General features: G+C 37.8%; 1 pseudogene; it reads right to left on the minus strand.

Annotated features, from left to right (window-relative positions):
* Nucleotides 1-260: 260 nt before the first annotated feature.
* LOC103287709 (DNA-directed RNA polymerase II subunit RPB3-like) lies at nt 261-3,236 on the minus strand (annotated as a pseudogene).
* Between the last annotated feature and the right edge of the window lie 2,374 nt (nt 3,237-5,610).

Raw genomic sequence — 5,610 nt, forward strand, 5'->3', positions numbered from 1 at the left:
GGCCAGGGATGCTGAATGTCCAGTAAGAGACTGTCCTGCCTCAAATACCAGTGGCACCTCTGGTAATCTGTCTGTGACCAAGCAAGGCTGGGATGGGCACTTTCCCACTCTGCTACCCCTCTAGTTGGTACTGATGTCTTGCCAAGAAGTGTAAGTAACAGCTGTCCAGACCGCAGAAGCTAGAAGAGTCTGAGGAGAGACCTGAAACACAGCTGATGGCTTGAATCCCTTTTCGATGAAGCAGGTGAGCTGCCGCTAGTTTATGTGAGGATGTCACTCTTGATATCATGACTTAACTGGGTCTGTAAATCTCTCAGCTTCTTCAATCCAGAGGGGGCCAAGAGGACGATGGTTTCAGGGTGCAGAGAGCCCACAGGACTCCACCTGGTAGTAAAACCTCTCCGGCTTGTCATGGGGTTGTAGGGTGCCTGTGACTCATCCTCATCCAGCTCCGAGTGCTCACTCTTTGGCCATTCCTCTGGCTTGGAGTACACTGTGTGCCCCTGCAGTCGGGTTCCACTGAGCATGCTCCTTGCCAAAGGCCTTTTTTGGCATAGGCACAAAGTCTCCAAGTCTTGCTCCTGGCCCTTTCACAGCTTGACAACGAGGATGTGTCCTACGCCACATAGTCATTGAGGTTATTATCTCTTGGTTCTGGGAGGTCACTGGAATGGCCCTGGGGCTGTTGGAGATGAAGTCTCAAGAGGTGACATGAGGAGTGTGATCTTCATTGTACCACATCGGGAGAATGAACTTCACCAAGCATTCAGGGCAGAACTCTTCACGCGTGCAGTCCCAGGAGTACTGCAGCCTGTCCATAGTGTCCACCCTAGTGAGGGGGATTGATCCAAGCCTCTGAATGATGAACTCGTCATGAAGGAACTTGTCATCAATGGCTATTACGGGCACTTCAGTGATGAAGACCTTCTGAATAGAACTGGCCACCTCTAGGTCCTCTTTCTTTTTTTTTTTTTTAATATATTTTTATTGATGTTAGAGAGGAAGGGAGAGGAATATATAGAGAGAAACATCAATGATGAGAGTCACTGATCAGTTGCCTCCTGCATGCCCCCTAATGGGGATCGAGCCTGCAACCCAGGCATATGCCCTTGGCTGGAATCAAACCTGGGACCCTTCAGTCCTCAGGCTGACGCTCTGTCTGTGAGCCCCATGGTGGGCTGGTTGGCATATGGCATCGCACCCAAAAACCCATGTCTCTTTAAAATTGAATTTTTATGGGCTAAGGAGGAAACTATAAAATAGGGAGAGTGGGGAGAATGCAAATAAAGTAAATCTAAAAGTAGCTCTCAAATCTAAAGCCAATACTGGATAGTGGACCTGTTTTTTAAAAAAAAAAGAAAAATAGCCCTAGCCGGCTTTGCTCAGTGGATAGAGCTTCACCCTGTAGACTGAAGGGTCCCAGGGTTCAATTCCAGTGAAGGGCACATGCCTGGGTTGTGGGCTCGATCCCCAGTAGGGGGCATGCAGGAAACAGCAGATCAGTGAGTCTCATTGATATTTCTATCTCTCTCTCCAGCTCCCTTCCTCTCTGAAATCAATAAAAATATATTTAAAAAAATAGAAAAATAAACCATTGAATGTCTCTCCATCATTTTTCTCTCCTAACACCCTACTAGGAGATACTGATGAGTAACAGAATGGCCAAAACATGGACAGCAAAAAAGCCAGAAGAGAAGATCCTGAAACAATTGTATACTCCACCCTGAATTCAGTGGACTCTCTCACAGAAACAGAATTGTCCTAGTGATGGGTTATTCTAGCTGAAATTACAATAGCGGGACATTCTGAAATAATTATGGAAAGATACACTCCATAATTACACTCCAGTAGACAATGATAGTTGTATGATTTCCCCATAAAAGATCAGCATGCCCCTTATCACAACATTCATCAGGAGGGAAAACAGGTTGTTTTTCTGACTTGAAAAAAAGAGCTTATTCTTCAGATTGTGGCAGAATCTAAATTTCTTAAGGACTTAACAGATTACTTAATATTTGACAAATGTTTGGTCAGACTAACTGTACAATGTGTTCTAATATGATTCACCATTCCTTAAAGGGGGAAAACCTACTTCCAGTTCTGAAGTCAGGGAATTCTGTAACTTGATTCCTCTGTAAGGGGACTTGCTTCTGGCATTCGCTGCTATTATTCTGTCAAATTTTGTTCTCCTTTCCCTTTAAATTTTTTCTGGCTGCACTCTATTATTCCACAGACCTTTAGGTTTTCCCTCTTTGTAATTTGATGCCCCATTCAGCAGTGTTCAGGAAGCTGTCTTGCTTTAGTTTAGTCCTTCTCGGCTGCTTCTGCTTTCCTTAGCTGAATGGGTAGCTTGTTTCCTCTTTTAGGCTCTTTCTCTTTGGAGGGAGCCTGGACTGTTTTATTACTCTATTTTAAAGAAAGCATGGATTTCACATAGTGAGTTGGCTCACATGTATCAAAATAATAAAAAAAGAATATTTACTTTAATCACTTTGATATTATTTCTTAAAATTCATTTCATAGAAAAAGCACATTAAAATATATCCTGAGACCCACCACATACTCATTTTCATCTTTTTGTTTTTTAATTTTTATAATTTATATGTGAGCAACAGTTAAAGGGTCAAATAGTTACACTAGAATTACTGTCCCCCAAAAGCCTCAAGGATGCCACACCAAATCTTGGGGTCTTGCAACCACTTTCAACTCCCTTTTGCTATTAATTTTGGTAACTAAATCTGTACCTCTTAATAACATACTTATGTGGACACTTCTTGATTTTTTTTTTTTTTTTTTTTTTTAGTTTTAGTTTTAGGCATTATCTATTGAATTTTCTCTTTGGAAGATTAGGATTTAGTTTTATTTCACTTCCATCCTCCGTACCTATAGTCACAATTCCTCTCCATTCATCCTTCCATTATTGTTATGTTATTCCTTTGGTTAGATCAACATACAGTGTGGCTTTATTATAGCTATTATACAAGGCTATTTGAACTGAACCATTTGTTATACAATATTTGCTTTTCTTGTGTTGCCCAACTTTTTGTGTCTTCTAAAGTTAATAAAATTTGTTTCATTCTCTTTGTTTTTTTTCTGTATTCATCATTGTTTATCCCATACTCTCTGCACACTATGGAATATTATTTCAATCCTTTAAATCACAGGTATTCATTAGTTTTATCTTCTTTGAGTCATCAGACCTGCACAACCGACAGCTTGTTATCTTCAACCACCATGGTCCTTGGAGATTCCCTTTGCCTCGCTCTTTCCTGGATACTCTGTTTTCTTCTTTTCTGCTTTATATACTTGCTTTAGTAGAATACCCCCTCAAGTAGTTTTCTGAGAAAGGGTGCATAGTAGTGAATTTTTAAGACCTTGCCTGTCTCAAAAGGTCTTTAGCCAACCTGTACATTCAATTAATAATTTGGCTGAGTATAGGATTCTAAGTTGGAAATGATTTTCCCTCAGAATTTTGGAAATAGTAATCTCTATTGTCTTCTAGGATCCTTATCTTTTATATGTGATCTTGTTTGTTTGTTTTTTTAATTTTTGGAAGCTTTTAGGTTTTTTTCATTGCCCCTAATGTTCTAAAAAATTTTTGGTAATGTGTCTTCTTATTTGTTTTTATTTGTTGTCTAGGCAATCAATACTACATTTTTTCAATCTGGAAGCTTTGTTTCCTAAATTGTTTGTTGATAATTTTCTCCTATTTCCATATCTTCTATCTCTGGAACTTCTATTTGAATATTAGACTTTCCATACAGATCTTCCAATTGTCTTGCTTTCTTTCGATTTCTTTTACTTTTCCTCCACTTATCTTTACCCATTTTTCTCATGAATTTTTAATGTATATAATTATAGTTTTAACTTCCAAAAACTCATTTTACTATCTAGGTGTTTTTTTAAAAGACCCCCTCCCCTCTTTTTTTCATGTAGCCAATATCTCCTTTTATATCTCTATGAAGATAGTTAAGATTTTTTTTATTTTCCTCTTTCATATTAAAGGTTTTCTTTGGAAATAAAATCGGCTGTATGCTGCTATTTAATAGTAGGGCTATAAAAGCTAATTGGTACTCTGAACATGTGGATGGACCTTTAAGAATGAAAGCCTCACAGTAGGTTATTCTGGTTGTTTTACTGCATAGAGGGTATTAGCTTGGTTGCCAGATTCTGCAAACTTAAAACAGGCAATACTAAAACTTTTGGGCATTCTGTGGAAAAACTCAGGTTGCATCTCAGGTTCCCCTACTGCTGGCTTAAATGTTCTAGGGCATACTGAACCCCCCAGCTTCCTAAATTTTGTTCCTATAATTTTCTCTTTCTCTTTGTCCTTGTGAATTACTGCTTTAAAAAAATTCATCTGTCACATATGGGAATTAGGGAGAACAGATACATGAGTGTGTTTTGAACTTTATTATTCTCTAGAAGTTCCAATATTTTCCAAGACTGTCAGGAAATTTTAAATTTTGGAAATGTATTTAATATACTAATAATGAAATCAGTATTCACAACATCTTAAATTAAATTTAGTACTGCATGACCTCTTCAAATAGAAAGTAATATCAACTCTTAAGTCTATGTCCGTGCTTTTGCTTTCTCCCCCTGAATCTAGCTCGCATGATGCTCAGGGCATATTGGATGATGAAATATATGCTTGCTGAATATGTGAATACATGGATAAGAATTATTTTATGATCATATTTATGTGAAGGAAAGAAGTACACACTACAGTTATTTCCTTTTTTAAAACATTGGGCACTGCATTATATTTTTCAGATACATTTTTTGTTTCTCTTTGAAAATCATCCTTAATTACATTATACTTTCAATAGCAATTTTCTTGATTGATTTTTATAAACTAGATAAAATATTGTTTAAACCTTTGAAATAATGAAGCTAAAAGTAAGGTATTCCCTGCCATTATAATGGAATGGTTAAGGACATGGGTTCTGGCCCTATCACTTATTTGTGTGACTCTGGGCAAGTTTTTAATATCTCTATTAATAATAGTAAATATGCTAGACTAATTATGAGGATTTTTTAAAATATATTTTATTGATTTTTTACAGAGAGGAATGGAGAGGGATAGAGAGTTAGACATCGATGAGAGAGAAACATCAATCAGCTGCCTCCTGCACACTCCCTACTGGGTATGTGCCCGTAACCAACGTACATGCCCTTGACCGGAATCAAACCTGGGACCCTTGAGTCTGCAGGCCGAAGCTCTATCCACTGAGCCAAACCGGTTAGGGCAGTTATGAGGATTTAATTTGACATCTGTGCAAAATACTTTACAGTTCCTGGTACATAATACTCAATAAACTTTAGCTATGATGATGATGATTTTTCTGAACAGTGAAGATTGTAATTAATATATATATAATTGGAATTGTTTTTAATCTATAAGTTAATTTAGGAAGAATGGCCATCTTAATGGTGTCTTTTTATTTGTTTGAGGCTCCTTATATATGTTTTTTTGTTGTTGTTAATCCTCATCCGAGGATATTTTTCCATTGATTTTTCTAGGCAGAGTGGAAGAGAGAGGGAAAGACAGAGAGAAACATTGATGTGAGAGAAACACATGGATTGGTTGCCTCTTGCATGAGCCCT

This window comes from Eptesicus fuscus, chromosome 19, assembly GCF_027574615.1.
Source record: "Eptesicus fuscus isolate TK198812 chromosome 19, DD_ASM_mEF_20220401, whole genome shotgun sequence".
In the NCBI taxonomy this organism is placed as follows: domain Eukaryota; kingdom Metazoa; phylum Chordata; class Mammalia; order Chiroptera; family Vespertilionidae; genus Eptesicus; species Eptesicus fuscus.